General features: G+C 31.6%; 1 pseudogene; it reads right to left on the minus strand.

Annotated features, from left to right (window-relative positions):
• Positions 1 to 364: 364 nt before the first annotated feature.
• LOC144371383 (uncharacterized) overlaps positions 365 to 24,440 on the minus strand; it is a 33,059-nt pseudogene continuing 8,983 nt past the window's right edge.

The following is a 24,440-nucleotide window of genomic DNA, read 5'->3' on the forward strand; positions in this document are numbered from 1 at the left end:
ATGTCTGTATTGCTAATGTGATTCTATAACATGTAAAATCAAGGCTTTGTCTGTAGCTCAGTGACAGAGCACTTGCTTGGCACATGTGAGGCACTGGGTTCAGTCCTCAGCTCCACAGAAAATAAATAAATAAAAATAAAAGTACTGTGTCTGTCACATGGAAAATCAGAAAAATAAATTATACCTACCTTTGTATATAAAAGTGCACAAATGCATAATACTGTCATGAATAAGTAATTTAAAATTTTTTTCAAAAAATTAAAAAGTAATGTTTAAAAATGAAAGATTTTGGTGATTGTAATATACTAAATACTTTTAATATTACTGCACTGATAAGGGTAATAATTTGTGTCACATTAGAGTTTCAGCTAACATTAATTTTAATAACAAGTAGTATGTTCTATCAAGGTAGTTCTTGCCATTTATCATCTTTCTACAGTACATTTTTCTAAGGAACTGTGAATGATAGATGAGGTTTAAAACTAGCCATACAACTTTTTCTTAGTATTTTTACTGTCAATGCCCAAAATGACATAAGAATGATTTACACAGTGCTACAGGGAACTATAGCACACTAATTTTCCTTCTGATTTTTACCTTCTTTATATTAAAAAAAGCTTCCCTGTATCCTTTCTTTCCTCTTTTGAATTATATTTTAGTGGTGGCTATATAGGATGCTTGTTATTTAAACAATTTCAGTCACCGAATTATGTCCTCAGCTATAAAGATTGGTTAGTTTTCCCTAAATTATCTTGAAGGTTATTTTAATCCAGTTATGTTTTCTCTCATCCAATTCTTACCTCTGGTAAGGCAGAAATGTTAATGTTCTCCAAATTTAAGTCTTCAAGTTCACTGCAGTTTGCTAGTGATCTGGGTATTGCTAACAGTCTATTGTATCTCAGACCAAGATGATATAAATTAGACAGGTTGCCTGAAAATATAAAATGAATCGATTTACTGTCACAGGGTATCCACCGGATTACAAGATTCTTATCTTCTAGAACCAAGGAACTTTGTATAAGAAAAATAATCAAATATGCAGCTATACTTTGTTAAGTATCCAATTGAAAATTATTGTCATCTTTTAACAACTTAATCTTTAGAACCAACTTGTGACAAGTAGTTACACAGATTGAACATCACTAATGTGAAAATCTGAAGTGCTTCAAGATCAATAACTTTCTGAGCACCATACACAAATACATCTACATTAATGAAATTTAAGCAAAACTTGCTTAAGAACATATTAGCCACTAATGAGTACATTAAAAATAGTACTTTATTTTCCAGGCATGTTCTAGTTTTATTGTCAGTATGAAAATACACATGAGCTACACAGATGGATATAATGACATCTACTACCATAAAAGATTCAAATCAAATTAAACTTACCAAATAACATATGTAAGAAAAAAGTTTCTTTGATATAACTGTTGCTATGATATTATTCCATAGGGTAGGTTAAAATGCCAGATGTGGCCTTTACTTTTAATTTTTTTTTTCCAATGTTAGAAGACATAGAAAAGAATGTCTGGTCTCTAGATCACACTTATGTTTTTAGTGACAAATACTTGTGGGCTTTCAATTTTCAGAACCTTCTAGTATCTGTCCATTTGTTTCTTTTTGGTTTGCTCATTTTTAAAAAACTGTTGTATGATAAACTTTCTTTTTGATGTTTATAATGCTTGCATAAATGGATGATAGCATACATTAAGGTGACGGCATAAATTAAGCCTTGAAACTTAAGAGGACAGTCATTATGCTTTATAATTTTCTTTCATTCATTCATTGGTTTCTTTCCCTCTTGCTGAAGAAAGCTACATGAAAATGATTAATTGGTACAGTTTTGCTTTCTACATTTATAAAAATTAGTCATTGACAGTAAAAAAAAAATCTCATGAGTCTATACTCTAAATCTAGTCAACTATAATGCAGAAAAGCATCAATCTCAGTTCTTCCAAGTACAACTATTGTTAGGCTCATGCACATCACTTTACTTCAACAGGGTTTGTAAACTGAGCCAAAGAGTATTCTGGTGCCAATTAAGCAATATTCCAACAGGAATAAAATAGTATACAAAAATCAAGATTAAAAACTATTACTTAGGAAATATTAAGTGTGTTTTGTCTTTAATGTATCTTCTCAATTAACTAAGAAAATTTACTAGCATCTTTTTGATGACACTCTGGTAAATTGCAACCATTTTGAAGGGGAGATGGGAATGGAGGGCTTGGGTGCATTTTCAAAGCTCCAGAGAACTTAGTGGTTAGTAATACAGGCAAAAATATTTACTATTGTGATCACTGCATTTTGACATTGAGAACAGCAAAATATGTGTTGGCCAAAAGTAAAATAATCTATGACTAAACAAGTTAAGTTATATGTACATTAGCAAAAATGGAGACAATCTAAATGTTCAACAGAAAAAGAATGTTTAAATTGGAGGCATCACTATAGAATAGAAAAAACAAAGTGTACTTATGTGACAATGGACAAGTTGGTAACCTCTCTGAACATGCTATATTGCTGAGCCACAACCCCACTCCTTGGCAACATTATTTAACCCAAGGAAAAACTATTATGGCAGCTGATATTTGACTAGCATTAGCTCTTCAAGACAGCAGTTGGATATTTATTTTTTTCATAATAAGTTACACTTTTGAAGTGCTAAGCTAGCAGCAAGGGTAAAGAAACAGAATCAAAAGATACATTTCTGTTAAGTTTGTGAATACTATTTCAGGTATATCAATCTTCTCCAAGAGATGACAGGTAGAATCTCAAAAGTCAATTAAGACTGCTGAGATTTATAACAGATCATGATTCAAAGGTTCAAATTTTTACCAAAAACTCAGGCTTCTGCTACATGATAATGAAACAGGAATGATGAAAAAAAAAGAGAAAAAAATTATTCTAATAAACACTGTAAATAAGAAAAAACTGTGATTTATAAAATTTTGAAAACATAATATTATTAACTTCCTTTACTCAAAATAGGAATGGTACTATATTTGCTGACCACTAGCAAATCATATAAAATAAGGGCAATATTATTCTTAGACTTTATTGATCTCTAAAATATTACCTGACCTTGAAGAAAATGTTATACATGAAGCCATATGTTTTTGATATGTCATCTGAATTACAAGATATTTATAATGAAGATAATTGTTTTCATATTCATAATATAAATTAAAATAAGAAGAATCATTTCTAATAAAAAGGAAACATAGAATAATTAAGAAAACCAAGACAAAGAGGAATACATAAAGAAGTTACTTTGTGTCAAAGAAGTGAACCCAAAGGACCCGAGCGTCCTACTTTCTGGGAGATTTTACCATCTAGTCCCATCTATGCTCTCTCTGTGGGCCAAAACCTTTCTTTTAGTGCTCTTATTGCATCACCCATGGATTAAGGATACAAATACATGCTCAAAAATACAAAACAAGAAAATATTGCTAAAATGTTAGAATGGATAGGGTCGATTGCTTACCAAGCCCCATGTATCCATTTGATGAACTGTATGAATAAGAAAATGATATCAATGTTTAGGAGAAAGGAGGCCTAAGGAGAGATACAATAAGAATAAAGACCTTAAGGCTAGAATTTACTTGATAAGCTCAAGTACCAATGGTGTATAGCATCCACAATATTCCAAGAATTATACAGTGTCAATAATTAGAAAATCCTAAAATTCCACCAAAAGATTGTTAGAGCTAACAAACAAATTTAACAAATTAGCAGGATACAAATCCAACATACAAAAATCAATGGCTTTCCTATATACCAACAATGAATCCACAGAGAAAAAAATCATAAAACAATCTCACTCACAATAGACTTTAAAACAAAAAACAACAACAAAATAAACCACAAACTGACCAACCTAGGAACAAATCTAACCTCTACAATGAAAAGTATGGAATACTGAAGAAATTGAAGACCCCAGAAGATGAAAAGACCTCCCATGTTCATGAATAGACAAAATATTATTAAAATGATCCTACTCCAACAAGAAGAATATAGGTTCAATACAACCCCCATCAAAATACCAATAACATTACTCATAGAACTAAAAAAAATCCCAAAATTCATTTGGAAGAATAGAAGACCCAGAATAGGTAAAGCAATGCTTAGCCAACCAAGCAATGCTTTAGGCATCACAATAAATTACTTCAAATTGTACTACAGAACTACAGTAACAAAAACTGCATTGTATTGGCATAAAAAGAGACATAGATCAATGGTACAGAATAGAAGACACAGAGACAAACCCACAGTCATATGATACTTCAAAAGGTACAAAACATATATTAGGAAAAAGATAGCCTTTTTTGCACTTGGTGATGGGAAGAATAAAACTAGACCCTTATGCCTCACCCTGCCAAAAATCAACTCAAAATAGATAAAAATCCTAAGAATTAGACCAGAAACTGAAACTCCTAGAAGAAAATACAGGGTCAACACTCCAGCTTTTAGACCCAGTCAATAACTTTCTCAATAGAACCCAAAAAGCCCTAGGAAATAGTAAAAAGAGTTAATACATGGGACAATATCAAATTAAAAAGCTTCTGATCAGCAAAGGCAGTAATTAGGAATGTAATGAGAAAAAGTACACACCTGAGAGAGAATCACTGCTGTGCTTCTGAAATAGTGTTAATAGCTAAAATAAGAACTCCAAAAACCTAACAAATAACCCCAAATAACCCCCTAATAGGTAAATAGATAATTTTCAAAAGAAGTACAGATGGCTAAATGGCATGAAAAAAATAGTTGAACACCTTTAAAAACTAGGGAATGCAATACAAAACTACACTGAGACTTGATCTCATGGCAGTCATGGGCTGGTACAGTATAGAATGCTTGTAACCCAACTGACTCCCGAGACTGAGACAAGGAATTCACAAGTTCTTGGTCAGCCTCACTGATTTATTGAAACCCCACATCAAAATATAAAAGTGATTGGGGTTACAGCCTCAGTGGTATGTGTCCTTGGATTCAATTCCAAAAACAAAATAAAAAACAAAAAAAACACCCAACAAGAACAAAAAATCAAAATACAAACGATAACAAATGCTGGAGATGATGTCGAGAAAAGAAGAAACTTTTACATTGTTGATGGGATTGCAGATTAGTACAACCATTATGGAAATCAGTATGATGGGGCCACAAAATCTAGGCATGGAAACACTGTATGACCCAGTTGAACAATTCTCATCAGTACTTTTTTCTCAAAGAATTAAAGTCATTAAAGCTTTAATATATGATCCATGTATACCCACATTTATAGGCAGCACAATTCATAATAGCCAAACTATGGAGTCAGCTGGCTGTTCATCAACAGGTAAATGGATAAAGAAAATGGGGTATGTGTTCACAGAGGAGATATATTCAGCCATTTTTTAGAAGGATAAAATGTATAATTTGCAAGAAAAAATAGATGGAATTAAGACCATTAGGTTAAGCAAAATAAGCCAAATTCAAAAGGTCCAAAGTTGTATATTTTCTCTCATCTGTGGGTACTAGAATAAAAAAGGAAAAAGAAAAGAGATAGGGAAGGGGATCAATAAAAATCAAGAGGGAGACAATAGAGGAAAGGGACAAGGCTGTGAGAGGTCTAAGGAGCCGGGTAGTGACAACTGTCCAAATTATATTGTTATATCCTGTGCAAGAACAAATATGTTACAACAAATTCCATCACAATCTACAACTAAGATGCATCAATAAAAAATGAGGAAAGAGAAATAGTAATACACAGTGACTAAGCACCAATGAGAAGAACCTAACTTTTAAACATTTTGAGTATCTTAACTTTTGCTTCTTTTGTCTAATCTGCATAAATAGTAATAAATTTTTCTGCTTCTCTTTTAAAAACTAAACAAGATTTTGTATTTGATGATAAAAGTTATTTTCTGAAAATGGAATTCCACTGAAGTTATCCTGCTGAGATTCCACATTATTTTTCCCTTTACCATCCCAATTAGTTGGTTGTTCAAAGTAAACTTAAAGACATATATTTCAATGTAAGAACATATAACAAATTAAAAATGTAATTCTGTATTCAAAAAGTATACTGAAATAAAAATTGGATGTACATGTTGAGTTGGCCCATAGCATACCAGGGACATGCATCCTTGGGAAAAAAAAAAACCACTAGGAGATAAAATCTAGTTTTTGAATTTTAGAAATAAAGAATAATCTTTGAGTGGCCAGGCAAATAGATTAAATCATTTATAATAAAAAATACTGGACTGGCCTTGTAGTTTTGATCATTCAATTCCAAAGAACAGAGAAACTACATGTTAGTTCTACTAAGATTCTCAAGAAAAGGAAGTCAAATACAATGACTTTGTACACATTCAACCTGTTCAAGTAAAAATGTCACAAACACAATAGAGACACTACTGTTCCCATAAACTATGTTTGAAAAACTTCTACAAGGATTGACTTTAACTAAAGGAAAACTGACAAAAACAACTCTGGTAACAGTCCTGCTGATGGCCATTAAGACTGAAACAAAAATGAAGATTAGGGATTAGCACAGCAGTGTATGTTACCTGTCCAGACATTATAAAAATTATAAGGAAAATTGACCCCAAAAGGCAGGAAATAGAATAAATTCACTGATTGCCTCATCTGCACAACAGTTCATGACTGGCATTCACAAAACACCTGACTCATCAAATGTAGAATATACATTCAATTACATACAGAATATTTAACAAGATAGACCTCATACTTTTGCACCATAAATTTTGAATACACTAAAAATGATTCAAGGGCTGGGGATGTGGCTCAAGAGGTAGCACGCTCACCTGGCATGCGTGCGGCCCGGGTTCGATCCTCAGCACCACATACCAACAAAGATGTTGTGTCTGCCGAGAACTAAAAAAAAAATAAATATTAAAAAAAACTCTCTCTCTCTCTCTCTCTCTCTCTCTCTCTCTCTCTCTCACTCTCTCTTTAAAAAAAATGATTCAAGACATACAAAGTCATGCTTTTCCCCACATGAAATAAAATTATAAATCAATAACAGAAAGAAGGAACACATGGTATATAAAAATTTGTGAGGTGCTAACTAAAGCAATACTTAAAGGGAATGTCATAGCACTATATATCTTTATGAAAAAGAAGGAAGATCTAAATCGATGACTTCAAATTCCCACCATGAGAAACTAGAAAAACAGCAAATAAAATTCAGAGTAAGCAGATGAGAGGGAATAATAAAGTTCAAAATGGAAAAAAAAATCAATGAACTAAACATCAGAGAAATAGAAAAATATCAATAAAACCTTGAGAGGAGCAATAAAGCTTACAGTTTTGATAAAGAATATTGGAGAGCGAGAGACAAAACAATTTACCAATATTAGATTCTGTAGATATTAAAGATAAGAAAATGTCATAATTTTATGTCTTGTTAATAACAACTCAAGTGCAATTAACTTATTCCTTAAAAAAACACATGACCAAATTTGCTCAAGAAGAAAATAATAACCTGAACAACCCTATAACCTTTAAACACATTGGAAATGCTCTAAAAAGCATTAATATAAAAGAAAACCCCTGGCCCAGGCATCTTCAATGGAAAACTTTATGAATAGTAAGGATAAAATAATGCCAATTTCATATAAATTGTTCCAAAAACAAAAGCGGAACTTACTATATGTTGGCCAGCAGTATCCTTAGACCAAAATTAAACAAAGATGGGTTGTAAAATTTTATACATTAATATATAATTTATTCCAAATAAGTCAATGAATATAATTTTTAAAACTAAAAGTACCCTTTTTGATTATATTTTTTGGAAACCAATTTTAGTCTTATTCTTATTTTCTGAGTCTTAATCAGGTTTAAGTAATCAGCGTATTTTAAAATTATATTTTATAATTTTCTTCATTGGATTACTCGAATATTCTCTTTCTAGTACTTCTAGCTTTATTCTCATAATATAATTTTTCACAGGATTTACATACATTCCCTTCTTTCTGTTCTAGATATCGACGGAAATTCTACTTTATCCTATAGATCAATATTTTTGGTGTTTGTGATCACTATAGTATATAGCATTTTCTATTTAGTTTGATTTGCAAAACATATTTCTAAGATTTGTCTTTTATTCATGTTTCCTTTTTTAATTAGTCTGATCATGTTTTATATACAATACATATTTTCTATACTTTTTTCTTCCAGAATCATTTCTCTTTGTTCATCATTGCCATTTCAGTAATTTTATTTTTTTAATTTTTTAAAGTTGTAGTTGGACACATACCATTATTTTATTTATTTAGTTTTATGTGGTGCTGAGGATCAAACCCAGTGCCTCGCACATGCTAGATGAGCATTCTACTACTAAGCCAAAACTCTAGCCCCTTCAATAGATTTTAAAGAAAGAAAATTAGGATATAGTTGTTCTTGTTTCCTACTATATTGATCAATGAATATAAATCTCATAGAGAAAATTTATATAAAATATTCACTATGGCTATAAGACCAATTCATTATGAGTTACAGATGATCTTGCCTTTCAGAACAACATTTATAAAATACTTTTAACCCATTATCACTTCAAATAGAATATGACATAAAGACCCATGACAAGAATTCAGGAAAGCATATGTTCAATGGAGAGTATCTATAATTAAGTCTCAGCAAGCTTTTCTGTATAGAGTTGTGCCAAATAACTGGATTTTAAAATTCTTTAGCAGTTTCCTTGGGAGTTAATTCAGACCATACCCTTTAAAAACTCTAAAAACCATCTTCCAAAATAAAAATAAAGAACTAACAAGAACTAAATAATAGACCATAAATAATCAAAAGGCTGAAGATTTTGAGAGCACTTTCCTAACCTGCAGCTCCAAGGCTGTGATTATGCCAAGAGTCAAATCTAGGGCCTGAGCAGGGTGGGGCCAATCATGACTATAACCAATAATATAGGTGAATTAGAGATAAAACAGTCCTCTAAATATTCTGTAACAAATTTTGTATTACCTAATGGACCACAAAAATATCCAGCTATGAACACGGATTGATTATAGTGGTCCCATTAGGTACCTGCCACAGTTAATCAAAAATCTTTCTAGAGAAAGATAAGACAAACTTACATCTCAAAAAATACAATAGCATCTCTGAAATATTTTTAATGAGAGTATATGAATATTTTTCCAAATAAGCACTATTGTATTCTTATATTGCACTAATAAATAAAAAGCATTATCTTTTTAAAATTACCTTTTGTGTTTGTATAAATGTTGGGGCTTTTGGAAAAAAATCTACATAATTATAGAACATTGTCTTGGTAAGCTTAAACTTTTTGCATTGTGGTGTATGAAGTCTTCAAAACATGTCTTTTCTTACTACTTCCTCAACACTACAAATAAGCAACTTTTAAACTATACTGGCCATGTTCAGAAAACTAAACAGCAAAGGCTTTATTTTTTAATATTGCCTACTTTAGCAAAGAAGGGACCTCCTCCATGTAATATGCTGAAATAAAAATACCAAAACTCCATCATTTTATAATTATCTATAAATAATAGAGTATATACATGAAACTTAACATTCTTTTATACCAACTGAGTTAATTTCCTAAAATTTAATTTTATTTTCCTGAAATAGAAAAAGTTTTCAAACACTGTTTTAAAATTCTTATTATTTATATAGTACTTTGATAATTTCTTTAATTTGTGCTACCAAAATGGATAAAAAATAACCCTTTAAATATCTAGGTTGCTATAAATAACCATCAATATCTTCTTTCTTCTCTCATACCTATAGTATCTGGAAGGTCTAGCAGTTCATTGTCCTGCAAGTCAAGGTTGATTATGTATGTGCAGTTTCCAATCTCCTTTGGAAGGTTTTCAAGTTGATTATGAGCTACATCCAGAATAATGAGGTTACATAATTCACCTGTAAATTGACCAACATAGTGATTTAATAAGTATTATTAAATAATATCTAAGGTAATACTAGGATGCAAGGGAGTCATTTTTTGTGATTTTGAAACATAACTAGAAATTTAAATTATTACATCAGCAACATTTTTTTGAAAATGGAAAATCAATGATCATACTTGGATTGTAAGTACAAAACCTGGTTTTCTCCAACATATTTACATTCTTTATGAAAATATTAAAATTGAACTCAAAATTTGAATCTATTATTTAAAAATTACATCTAATAACATGAAAATATTGCTTGTAAAAGATTACTTTACTAATCTGTATCATGTGGGGTTTTCTTCTTTTGTCCTGTTGATTGAACTCAGGGTCTCACACCTACTAAGAACATATTTTACCACTAGCTACATCCAGGGCTCCATGTCATATATTCAAGTAGCAAATTTAACCACAAATTCTGGATGACATAGTCCAGATTTAAAAAGCTGACAAATATAGCACAATTATATCAAATACAACTTGAGTTTAGATAGAGACATGCCTTACACCTCAAAATATACATGCTTAATACAGGCATATAATCTGATGTTACATAAATAAATAATTTTGTTAATAAATAAAAATAACTTCTCAATTTAATAGAACTTTAAAACAATAGACAATGAAGACAAAGTTGGTATGGCTATAATTTCAGACAAAGCAAACTTCAAAGCAAGGAAAATAATCTGGCATACAGAAAACATTACATAATAATAAATGAACAGAATAATTCACAATAGACATAACAATCCTTAGAGCATGAGTACTTCCTCATCTTCACTGTGTCTGTTTGGTGCTTAGTGCAAAGCATTATACTAATTGAAAGAATAAAGATAATTAAGAAAATTTTGGATACTCCTACTCTTCATTTCAGAATAAAACTTAAGATCTGTCATCATCTTTTCAAAGACATAATACCTGAAGATGTTTCAATTCCATGATTTGTTTTTAGAATTAGAAATTTAGGAATAAAAGACAAAAGTTAGGTAGCTACAAATATGAATCATTTAATGGCATCAAATATACCAATTTAAAAACTTATGTTCAGGAGCTGGGATTGTGGCTCAACTGTAGAGCTGTTGCCTAGCACAGGCTGTGTCCAGGTTCTATCCTCAGCACCAAATAAAAATAAAGGTATTTTGTTGTGTCCATCTACACTTAAAAAAGAAATATTTTAAGAAATTTTTGAAAAGTATGTTCAATTTTCAGTAAAAATGCTGCTTGTATACTCTCAAGAACAAAATGAAGTTAAATTTAAAATCCTGTTAAATAATTCCTCATTCAACAATATTATATTAATGTCTAAGTAATTTGATAGCAAAGCTCTAGAAAGAAACCCTTACAGAATGACTTATGAATTTAAGTCAAACTTTTTAGGACTAAGTATAGCACAAAAACAAAACAACAATAACAAAGAAAAGCAATAATATCTCACATTTCTTTACAAAAATTCAGCTGTTGGCTGAGCATGGTGGCACATGCCTGTAATTCCAGTATTTCAGGAGGCTGAGACCAGAATATAAAGAGTTCAAAGCCAGCATCAGCAAAGGTGTGGCATTATGCAATTCAGTGAGACCCCGGGTCTAAATAAAATTCAAAATGTGGTGTGGGTGTTTCTCACTGGTCATGTGTCTCTGAGTTCAATTCCTCAGAACAATAAAAAATTCAGTATTTGTTTTTCCAAGTCTATATTTCTATACAACAATAAGCCATAAATGCAGGTCAAATTTTGACAATATGATACTAACAGCAGTCATTCTACAATCTCATTTCTATGGGACCATATATAATAAATCACTTCCACACAGAAATTCCTGGGAGTATTTTAATACCTCTTGAGCAAACTATACTTACTTCATACATGCTGTGTATTAGTTGAGAAAGTCTATAATGGATAGTCTTGAGTAATTTGAAGTTAAAAGTAATAATTAAGTGTCTAGACTTAAATCTAATAAAACAGGTTATCTAAAAGTTTAACTCCATTTTAAAACACAGAACATTATCTCCCTGAAAAGCTCCAGAGCCTAAAATAAGAAAATTTCCTTTATCACTAACAAGATCTATACTGAATGCAAGAATTCAGTATTTAATTCATCTTTGTGTATTTTGAATAAACCTTTTACAAAATAAAAGCTGCCCTTTAAAAAATAAAAATATACTTTGTATTTTGATTTTTAAAAACTCTTACAAAACCCCACAAAACTGTAACTTTAATTTCACAATATTAATGCCAATAAATTTCTATATTCAAAATAGTTCAGAAGTTTTCCTATAATTAAACATAAAGATAATTAATTTATTTTTTACTGACTTTACACATCTATATTCATTACTTTTTTCCTACTACCATTCTCTTAAAACGTTTCATTTATTTCCTTAATATTCAGCTTACTATAAAAGACAAGAATGAGTGCTATAGAAATGCTAAGTGTTGGTTTACTACAGATGTCTCTTCATCTACTTTTCTGTTCTGGATTTTTTTTGTTTGCTGTTTTGATTCCATTTTTGATACAATATGTTGCTCAGGCATATCTGGAAATGTTGGGCTCAAGCCACCTTCCTTGCCACAGCCACCCAAGTATATGGAATTAAAGGCATGTGGCACCCTGCACAGCTACTATGTTTGATTTTTTTTCCTATTTTTTAATTGCATCATATTAGTGATACATTAGGATTCGTTTTGATGCAATTATAAATGTATGAAGTATGATTTGCTCTAATTCAACATAAAATACTTGCCTTTATCCACCCCCTCAGATCCTCTTTACTTTCCTTTATTGATCTTTCTGCTATTTAAGTACATTTTTTTTCAATTAATGTCTTGTGGACATACATGATGATGAGATTCACTCTAGTATAGTAATATTAGAGTTTTAAATAAAAATGTAGGTACTGCCAAAATTTTAAAAAATATTTTTCTATTTTCCTATGGCACTTCAGGTTCACAAAGGTATAATATGAAGATCTTTAGAAATACACTAAGTAGAAAGTGATGTGAATTTAAAGCCTTCAGATAAAAAAAGGAAAGTTAGAGAATGGGCACGTAGAGCCTTAATGTATCTAGTATAAATATACTTTGAAAACCGATGACAACTTATTAATTAAGCAAACGTCTTTCAAATTCATTTTTCCAATCCAAATCAGAACTGATTGTGTTTGTAATAAAGGTCTAATTATATCTATATCCTATCTTACATTTTAATCCTACAAAATAATCTCAAGTCATGTAGTATTAAGTAGATCACAGGGAAAATGGAACTTAGAAACAAATATTAGAAATTTTCTGATGTGGAAAAGCACTCAACAGAATTATTTAACATTACAAATAGTAAAATCAATAGTAATAACCCAAATATTCTTACCAATTTCAGCAAGTAGTTGTTTGATTTTGTTCTCTCGAATGCTAAGCATTCTGAGTTATGAAAGGTTTTTTAATGTCCTTTTTCACAGTAGTTATGCAATTAAAGCAAAGGTAGAGAGTGGTGAGAGAATCTAACCTATACACCACTGAAGGAATTTCTCTCAGTTTATTATGCTGTAAATCAAGCAACTGCAGCTTCTTTATGTTATCAAGAGAGTCAGTCAAACTGGTAATTGAATTTTCACTTAGAGCCAGTATCATGAGATTTACTAGACAGTCCACCAGTGCTGGGAGGGACTGCAGTTTGTTACTGTATAAATAATGCTCGGTTAATTGAGTCAAGTGTCTGATTGATGATGGCAATATGTGCATAGACTTCTTGGATAAGTCCAAACACACTACATTCTCTTCCAGGCATTTATTGAGCTTTTTAGTTACTTCTGCATTACTGTCTTTTTCCCCAGTCCCACATGCAGGTTTGGACACTTGATCATATTGTCAACTAAAAAAGCCACCCCTGGTTGGGCAGCACAGGAGACCTTTTTTCCATCTTTGGCATCTTTCCCTTTGGTTTTAGGTTCTTTTTTAAGGCTTTCTCTCTCCAAAACTCCAGAGGTCTTTGACATCTTTTCTCTTTCTTTGACTTATGGCCCTCTCTTCAAGGAATTTGGAATCTGACAGAGGTAAATGATTACAAATCCCTCTGTTGTAAAACTTTATGGAAGTTGAAGTGAGATAAATCAGAACAACAGCTAACATTTATTAAGTTCCAATACAAACACTGAAGAATTTACAAATATTTATATATTTTACATAGATATATATAACAGCACTATGAGATGAATTATTATCCACATTTTCTAAAAAGGGACACTGAAACACAGAAGTACTTTTAGATAACTAGCTTTGTTATTATGGAAGTGAAAAACAGCCAACATTGTAAATCAGCATATATCTACAGGCTATATTCCTAACCAGCACCCTAAACTGCTCTACCTACAAGTAATTATAGCTTTAGAAAACAGGAAGGGTTATAAAGTTGATAAAAGAATGGACCAGCAGTGTAGCAAAAGAACAAAAGGAACAAAATTTTATAGATGGAAAAATTTTTAAAATAAGGGAAAACAGTATTAAACTGTGCACTTTAGTAAGCACTCTATTTTATTCTCATACAGGTTAATCAGAAGGATCACCCTTGAGAATCCATGACACAACAATCTCTAATGATGTCTATATTCTTGGAAAAGTGAAAGATTAATAGCACAGGAAAAGTACAAAAGGTTCACTGGTGAAGAAATGGTATGGAAAACTTTTGTGGAAGGCATCAGTTCTCCCAAACATATTTTTAAATTTAAAAATACAATTCTTATTTTTAACTCTTGTTAGCTTTAACTGATGATACACATTGCTTGGCACAAATAAGGAATCTGGGTTTGATCCCAAGAACAGAAAAAATTGTAGGCTATGGCCCCTCACCCACACAAGTTCTGAGGTTAGACTGTCAGAACACTCAAGACAACTAAGTAACTAGGTAGTGTAGTATATTAATTCCTCATATAAGTGACACAAACTATAGAATGTTTGGGACAATCAATATCAGTGAAAACAGCTGAGGTGAACTTAGGCTAACTTGCCCGTTATTAATGGAGTAGAGTTCAAACAAGGAAAAGGGGGTGGTGCATCAGGAAAGGGGACATTTTGTCTAAAATAAGAATGAATGGGCTTAGTTTACATATGAGTGAAAAGCCAGGAATTTGATCAAACAGGAGACTTGCGATGATAAAATAAGCAGGCTAGGGAATGAAGGATCTATAATTTGAAAAGTATGAACTTACACTGGTAAATACAATTAAATAAATGTGCTGTTATTTGCTAGCATACCAGGAAAACTCTGGATCATGACATTCACCACTATGGCCCATTCAAACCAACGAAGTGCTTTTACTTAAACAATATAACAATTAATAATGGAAAATATGCATCACTTCAGGGATGCAGAATTACTCACATATACTTAAAATGTCATCATCAGCCAGGCATGAAGTCACATGCCTGTAAATTCTAGTAGATCCCCAGAGGCTGAGGTAAGGGCATCACAAGTTAAAAGCCAGCCTCAGCAATTTAGTGAGGCTTTAAGCAACTTTGCAAGATTCTATCTCAAAATAAAAAAAATAATAATAATATAAAAAGAGCCAGGGAGATGGCTCAGTGTATAAGCACCCCTGGGTTCAATTTCTGGTACTAAAAATCAAACAAACAACAAAAAAAGCATTGAAAGAAAGGCCATCATGCTAAGTTTCTGAAAATTCAGTTTTTATTTAGATATATACACACAGTTTAGAAGAAAAAATCCAATGTTACTTTGTAAAAGTAAATAATATTTAAAAGTGCAAAAGCTGAGGCTCCATCTCCAACTACTCAATCAGAACCTTTATGGAAGAGAGTCCAGGAAATCTAAAACCTAAACCAAAGTGTCTGCATAAAAGCTTATCAAATTTGGGAAACATTTGATCTGACCAAATGTGGGATCTGAAAACCAGTAAATGTATTTCTCAAGTATCATTCTAAAATAATGAAGGTTGAAGGTCAAGGACAGTTCATGAAATAAGTACATTAATGAAAAAAATTTCTCATAATTTTAGGGTACTCTTGAAGTCTAAAGGAGTTCCCTTAGTTTATTAACATCATACACTATATTTGAAATTCAGACTACCAATACTTGAGCTATTTCAATGATTTTACTTCAGCCGTGATGGATTTGAGCTGAGTCACATACCCATCCTGCAGCTCCTGTACCTAATGATGTTTGCTACTACACAGTTTACTCACAGTTCACCATGCTTTTATTCTTTAATTAAATAACCAGGCTGGATTATTAACTAAAAAAACCCACATCTAGTAAAAACATTTTGTTCAGGTGAACTGACTTAAGAGTCCAAAAGTAAATTCTCAATCTATTTCTGAATCAATTGACACTGCCAGACTTTTTAAGAGAAAATTTACTCGGAGTAATCTTTGATGTTGCTTGAAAATAAGATATTCAAGAGTCTGGGCTTTATGTAATTACTTTAATTGTATAATGTTTGGAGGGACAGCTACATTTACAAAAATTGAGAATTTTGTACTCATTCATGTAATAGTATAAATAGTACTCAGTCTCAAATGCTTCAAATCCAGTTGAGGAAAAAATCCTAAAATTGTATCAATAATTAAACTGATGCCAGCAATGTGTTTTTATACTGAGATACTCACCACTCCTGGTAACTCTTATTTCCAACCATCTAATAATTACTGTATATAGAGCACTTTATATGGTGTTTTTCATAGTCTCACAACCAGATCCTAAGGAATATATTAAACAAATCCCATTTTTATAACCAAGTTAACTCTCTTAAATCCATTTTACTATTAATCCAAAATGGCATCAAACCAGAAAATGGCACTGATTTCCCCCTTGCAAAGGTCTAGGTTGAGGTAATTTCATGAGCAAAAAAAATATGTTATAAATTATGAAAACAATTTTGAATTTCTAAGTTGAAAAGTGACTCTATTCCCTACATATAAACAAGAACAATGACACATCTAATAAGTGGAAAATTTTTTAAAAAGGGATGCCGATTTTAAGTTCCATGTATATCCTTTGCCTTATAACATGCTCAATTACAAAGATAAGCATCCATATCATGATTGCATATGGGTGTTGATTAATTTAGACTTCCAGTATCTTCTAAGTCAGGGTTCTGTCAGGAAGTTTTCTGTTACTGTGACAAAATATCAGATAAACAACTTTAAGGAAGTAAGGATTGTTTTGGTTCACATTACAGAGGCTTTGGGCTATGGTTGCTTGGCCCTGTTACCTTTGGACCTATTGTAAGGCAGTACATCATGGCAGGGAATACATGAGGAGCAAGACTGCTCTCAACATGCTTGCAAGAAGCAAAATGGGAAAAACATCCCAGAGTCTCAATATTCCCATTAAGGGTGTGTCTCTGAAGACCTAAATTCCTTCCACTAAATTCTACCTCATAAAAGGTTCCAAAGTCTCTCAAATGGGCCATAAGGTGGGGCCCAGGCCTTTAATACATGAAATTTTGAGGTCAAAACTTTCTGTAGAGGGCCATAGTCTTTGCAGACCAAATTAAGTCTGTGTGGCAGGAATATGAATTCTGTTATTTCAGTATGAGAGCAGAAGAAGACAACACACAACAAACAGAAGTAGATGAGTTTCAACAAAATTTTATAGCAAACCAGGCCTCAACCTACATTTGGCCACTGGTCCATAGTTTAACAAGTCTTATCCTGTCACTGTTGCAAGTTTTAAATAATTATTTCATAAGTCTCAAGATGACCATAATAAAACTAAAAAGAAAACTCATAAATCTTCCTCTATAATTGAGGATTTCAACACCCCCTTCTTTGCCAATTACTCAAGAGACCAGACAGAGTGGAGGTAATGGTTTCTAAATTGGTCACAGAAAAGTCTAAATTAATTAAAAGCATCAGAAAAACATTATATAACCAATAACTGATAAAAACCACAGGAACAAAAGATGACAACAAGCAAGAATCTGTAAATTTGAATGTTAATGAATTTCTTGTAATACATAAGCAATACCTAAATATGCACTAACCATATCTCTAAAATTACACAACTATATAAATCACCATGTTTACATATACTGTATATGAAAAATCATATGTAATTTCTTCCAAAGTTATATGTAGTATACTTTATAAGCATTTACAGAAGTTTGACGGAGATTTTGTATTTATAGACTGTTGTTGTCATATGTGCTGGTATTGGGATATAAATTCCAAAAATGTGTCTCCTTCATAATGAGTAATTTTGTATCTTTTTAAAATAAAAAAGTATAAATTTATGTGGGAGTTACACATCTATGTAAGAGCACAGAGGAACTAAAAATATACACCAAACTTACGTGCTTAATCTCTCACAGGAAAAGATGTGGGAGTTGAGATGATGAGGCGGTAAGGGGAAGGCATGGTGAGGGCGCAAAGTTGAACAAGGTAAAAAATTTGAGGCCAAATTCTTAGTGGCTATGGATACTCCGTTAAAAGAGTCTATACCCTGCCACATATTTCTCTTCTAGGATTTCATGGGTACTATATATCAATAACACCAATGAAACTAATATCTTGATTGATAATTTTTAATTTCCGAGGGATGATGTATCTCTAAATGACAATTAACAAAGGAGTCTGTATTTGTCTAGCTGGCCTAGAAGGAAGCTGTATATCCATCCCCATGTGTCTATGTCTGGCAGAACTCAGGAAAGGCAAATCTGTTTTAGAGTCTTTACTTAAACTCTTTCCCTAAAAGCAGACCTCCACTCTATGTTTTTTACCCCACATGCCACCCCACTTGGTTCTAATAGTATAAAATTTGCTACTTCAGCTCAGACAGTAGAGTTTACCAACTATTACATTTGATTTCCAAAACAATTTTTTTAAAAAATCAAGCATCCCAGGTAGCAGCATTCCCATTTAACAGATAACCAAGGTCTAGTGAAATGATTTGCCAAATAGTATGATTTGAATCTGACAACAGTATTTGCAGCAGCAAAAAAGTAATTATTGAGCAATTGTTATGTGCCAAGCACTGTGATAAGTGCTTTTATCATTCAGTTCACTAAGTTGCTAAAATAATTCTGAGGCAGATTAAGGCCCATTTATAGATAATAAAATGCTGGCTTAAAGAAATTAAATGACCTATCTAAGAAGATATTTTTTACAGTCATGAGACTATCACCTATGATTATATATGCCTATTGAATTTCAGAATACAATAAGTAAATATAAATAATCATGTAAATAATTTGAATTGGATATATAAACCAAGAAAAATATTTGACAGAAAAAGATTTCTAAAGGTAGGATTGCATTCTATGGTTTAAAGGAAAAATTGCCAACTGAATACAAAAAACTTAAATATGTATTTTTTTAGAAATTATTTTCCCCCTCAATTCAGTCCTGATCCTTCAACCACATTAGTAATTTACTGATCATTCTGGAACTTAAAAATAATACACTTATATCAAATGCATAATTCATAAAGTCCAATTGTACTAAATATCTGTATGCAAAAAGTATGCCAAAATAGTTTTTTAAATAAATTTAAATTCAAAATGTAGATATTAACTCTAGTCATTTAAGTGCACTTGTCTAATAATATTAGATGATATAGATAAATCTTTCCATAACCAGCCACTAAGAATTGATGATGCAGCTCAATTCAGAAAAGAGTTGAACTCACCTATCCTTGGCCCATTTCCCTGGTCTTAATACCTAGCCCTGATAATTTGCTTAGTAGTATAACCAGTAAGTATACATGCTTATTTTAAAACTAGTAATCTTATGTTGGGGGGCTTACTTACTGTGTGTCTAGTGGCTTACTTAGTTTCTCATTAAATATGACTCACCTCAATTATACAAACAACCTTTTCCCTCAATTCTCTTGTTAAGTGGAGATATCATTTAACTAATTTCCATCTCAGAAGAAATGTCCTTAAAAGAATAATACATACGTGAAAACGCAGTAAAAAGAAAAAAAGACAACAAAAGATCTGGAACTGGGGGTTTGGTTCTAAATCCCTTGATGAATTGCAATATGATTTGAGCAAAAAAATATATATATTTCTGGGCTTCAATTTTTTATAAGAAAAGTAAGTCTTGAGGGTATATAAAATAATTTCATAGGTTCCTTAAAACACCAGAATTTCTACTACTAAGTCTTAATAGAATGTAGTTCCAAAAAACCCAAAAGTTTAATACATAATGTTGAAAATCAATTCTAATAAAATTCTTAGGATTATAGAAAAATACACTTGACAATAGAAGACACAAACATTATTAATTGTTCTGAGTATATTTACACACTGAGATATTTTAATATTTAAAAGTATATTAGGTCCCCATGGCCTTAGGTAACCATGATTATCTCCAAACACATATTTATGAATATCCTAACAATATGTTAATCTGAAAATATTTTGTAATATATTCTCAACATCTCCCCAAAATATACTTCAATATCCTCTAGTTTAAATGGTCAAAGATATTTGGGATAAAATGTGTTTCTAACATCAATGTTGATTGAATTTTCAGAAGAGATTATTTGTGCTCTTTATATTTTTCATGGGGCCATCATTACATTATAGACAAAAGTTCTCAAATTTATGAGGATAATAAAACATTTTCTCAGGAATATCTATTAATCTCATAATATTTTAAGCATTTAAAGTTTCATTTACTAGCAAACATGTGTCATTTATCAAACAAACTAGAACACTGATATATATTTTTAAAACCATTATAATTTTGAGATTTTAAAAAGTATAGTGTTACCAGTAACTAGAATGATAAAGAGTTGAGACCAAAATTTCCAATAATCTACCAAATATTAAAATATTCTGTGACATTGTCATATGTAATTTTTTTGTTTGTAAACATGATGTCATTTTTAATACCTTTATTTTATTCATTTATTTACTTTTTAGGTGATACTAAGGAATCAAACCCAGTGCCTTGCTCATGTTAGGCAAGCACTCCAGCACTGAGCCACAACCCCAACCCTGTCAGACATACTTTTAATTTGGAACTAAGAAAGTAATCTTGTCATTGCCTAGGAAAAATTAAGGGGAAAACACTGATCTCTTCCCAACTGCTATACTGCTCTTGCAAATCCAAAATGATAGGGAGAATGAAACTGAGTCAAATGCATATATCCAAATAAGAGAACATAAGGATTTTAAATATTTCTTTTAAAAGTATCTTTAAGTGAGAAAAATGATTGGCATTTTCCTTTGAAAACAAAATGTCATTCAGAAAAAATATATTGTATAACTACTGTTATTATATCAAGGGTCTTAAAGTAAAATTATTTGAGTGGCAGAATCTAAAACATCAAAGTTAAATTTTCAGATTCATTTCAAAAAGGAATCAACAGTAAGACATACTAAAGAACTAATAACCAATCTACTAATAGTGCCTGACTATATTCTCTAATATCATTCTTAATATTTTCTAATACAAGGCTTCATAATCACAAATTGATACAATCAAAATAATATAGTAGGGCTAGGGTTGTTACTCAGTGGTAGAATACTCACCTAACACACATGAGGCACTAAGTTCAATCCTCAGCATCATATAAAAATGTAATAAAGAGGGCTAGGGATGTGGCTCAAGCGGTGGTGCGCTCACCTGGCATGCATGCGACCTGGGTTCGATCCTCAGCACCACATACCAAAAAAGATGTTGTGTCCGCTGAGAACTAAAAAATAAATATTAAAAATTCTCTCTCTCTCTCTCTCTCTCTCTCTCTCTCTCTCATTCTCTCTAAAAAAATGTAATAAAGATACTGTGTCCACCTACAGCTAAGAAAAATACTTTTAAAAACAATTTAATGCTAAAATGTGACTTTTTAAGTTAATTTTTTTTATTCTATAGCTGGGATGTAGATCAGTGCTGACATGCTTCCCTAGCAAGCATGGATGGAGGGGAAACCTAGCACAGCCTCTGTAAATAAAATGGTTTTAGTTCTCAGGAAACTACACTGACAGATAAGCATGTATTTTATTATTTTTATTTTTTTTATTGGTTGCTCACAACATTACAAAGCTCTTGACATATCAAATTTCATACATTAGATTGAAGTGGGTTATGAAAATAAACAAGGAGAGAAATGAATTACAGTAGATAGGGTATAGAGAGAAGATGTGAGGGAAGGGGAGGGGGATAGTAGGGGATAGGAAAGGTAGCAGAATACAACAATTACTAATAGGGCATTATGTAAAATTGTGGATGTGTAACCAAAGTGATTCTGCAATCTGCATTTGGGGTAAAATTGGGAGTTTATATTTTATTATTTTTAAAAAATATTTTTCAGTTGTATTTTGACACAATAGCTTTATTTTATTTATTTTTTTGTGGTACTGAGGATCAAACCTAGCACCTTTCATGGACTAGGCAAGTGCTCTACTGCTTAGCCACAACTCCAGCTCCCATATTTTATTTGTTATAGCAAAATTATTTTAATTTAAGAAAACAAGACCAATAGTTTGTAATATTTCTAGTTTTAAAAATGGTAGAGGAAAGATGGCCTCCTCTTCCTCTTGGAAAGTCTCAAAACAACCAGGAGAGAAAAATGAGAAACAGAAATACGAATACTATCTTCAAATAAACAGGAGACCACCATAGCCACATTATAGAAGAGTTGCCAAATGCAGTGAAGAAACTAACGAGAAATGGTGGAACATCTCAAGCAAGCATGAAAGATATAAGCTTCAAATCTAAAAACTATCATCCGTTCACTAAATTAGATTGTACAGCCAATCAATCCTTGGCTTGCATCACCTGAAACATTCACCCAAATCCTTGGGCACCACTCAAGACAGAGAAGAATCAGAAGAAGTCATAATTTGAAAGGACACACCTTTTCCTAAGAACAATAGGTACAAACTAATCAAAATACATACTATTATATTCAATATACTTGACAGATTTAAAAAGAGAATCCTTTGAGAATCTAGGCAAAAGCACTGCTATGTATAAAGCAGAAGGATGGAGTTATCAATGTTTTAAAAACTGGAAATATACTCTATGTGTATATGTCAAAATACATTCTACTCTCATGTACCACTAAAAAGAATAAAAATATTTTTAAAAATCATTGAAGGAATACCTATAGAGTCCTCTGGAAAAAAACTTTGCCTCAAAATACAAATGATAGAGTCACTGACAATGTTGCATAACCAATAAAAATTGAGGAAAAAAATGGACTGAGTTATAACATTGTTACAACTGTACTGCTCTACACCATTAAGCACACCTCCATTATCATACATTCATTTATCTCAAACCATTATCTCTAAAATATGAAGAACTAAGCATTATTCCATAATACAAATGTTCTAAATATATCTACTGTAAGAAAAAGCTTCAAGTCAAAAACCAAAACATAATTATGTGACTACAAGACTCGTTTACTTCAAAATATGAAAGGATGAAAAACATATAGAAACTCTGTACATATTCAAAATGATGCAGGCATTACATAGGTGGAAACACATGTCCACCAACTAGGACCTGGTTATATTAAGAATTAATTTTTAATTAATAGAATTCTAAGTATTTATTTAAAAGAATACAGCAGTTAGCTATATAGTGGTAGGAAACAACTGAATCAGTACTAGTTTCTTTTTTGCTTTTCATGCCTATCTACAATGAACCATAATCCTAACTGATCAAACAAAAATTTCCATAACAATTCACAACTTTTAAACTGTGCACTCTTATGACTAGTAGGATGAAATCTCATACAATTCTGTTACCTTCCACCTGGGATGTGGAATCAAACATATCCACATTGTATGTGCTACTGAAATTAGCTCAGTTATTACATCCAATGTCCATTTGTAAAAACTTCTGTTTTATAACTAGATACTATTAATTTCTTACTGTGACTAATTTATAAATTAAATTTTCTCATAGGTTTGTAAGAAAAAAAATTTATAAACATAGTATTACCCATAGTTTCAGGCCTCCACTGAGAGTCTTGGATCATGCTCCTATAGATAAAGAGAAACTATTGTACAGCAGCAAACAGTCCAGTAGTGAGGATTCTACCAGTCTGCTGGAGTTCAACTCAACAACAAAGATGCTACTTACAGTTTCTGTGGCCTATTTCTTCACCTATGACAAAGGAATAACATTACCTATTTCTCAAGGTTGAAATGAATATTAATAATCAATACCAAATGCTTAATAAACATAGCCTAGAACAGAAAAAGTACTATATGCTAAATATTAATATATTTAACATATAGTACTTATAGTTAAGTGAGGAAAACTGAGCTCAAAAAGCATACTTTACTACCATGTGTGAAAAAATTATATGTCCAGACGTAAAAGAAATTGCATGCCTGTAATCCCCAGAAGCACCAGTACATGCCTGTAAAAATTATATATACATATGCATATTCCAAGACTTTTCATCACTGCTACACTGAGAGTCACATACCGTTCATATAACATATCACAAAAATCAGTTTGTTATTTCTTTTCCAACTAAGTCATGATCATGATTAGCCTGTACTTCTATTTACATACACACACACACACACACA

The sequence above is a fragment of the Ictidomys tridecemlineatus genome, chromosome 16, assembly GCF_052094955.1.
Source record: "Ictidomys tridecemlineatus isolate mIctTri1 chromosome 16, mIctTri1.hap1, whole genome shotgun sequence".
In the NCBI taxonomy this organism is placed as follows: Eukaryota; Metazoa; Chordata; class Mammalia; order Rodentia; family Sciuridae; genus Ictidomys; species Ictidomys tridecemlineatus.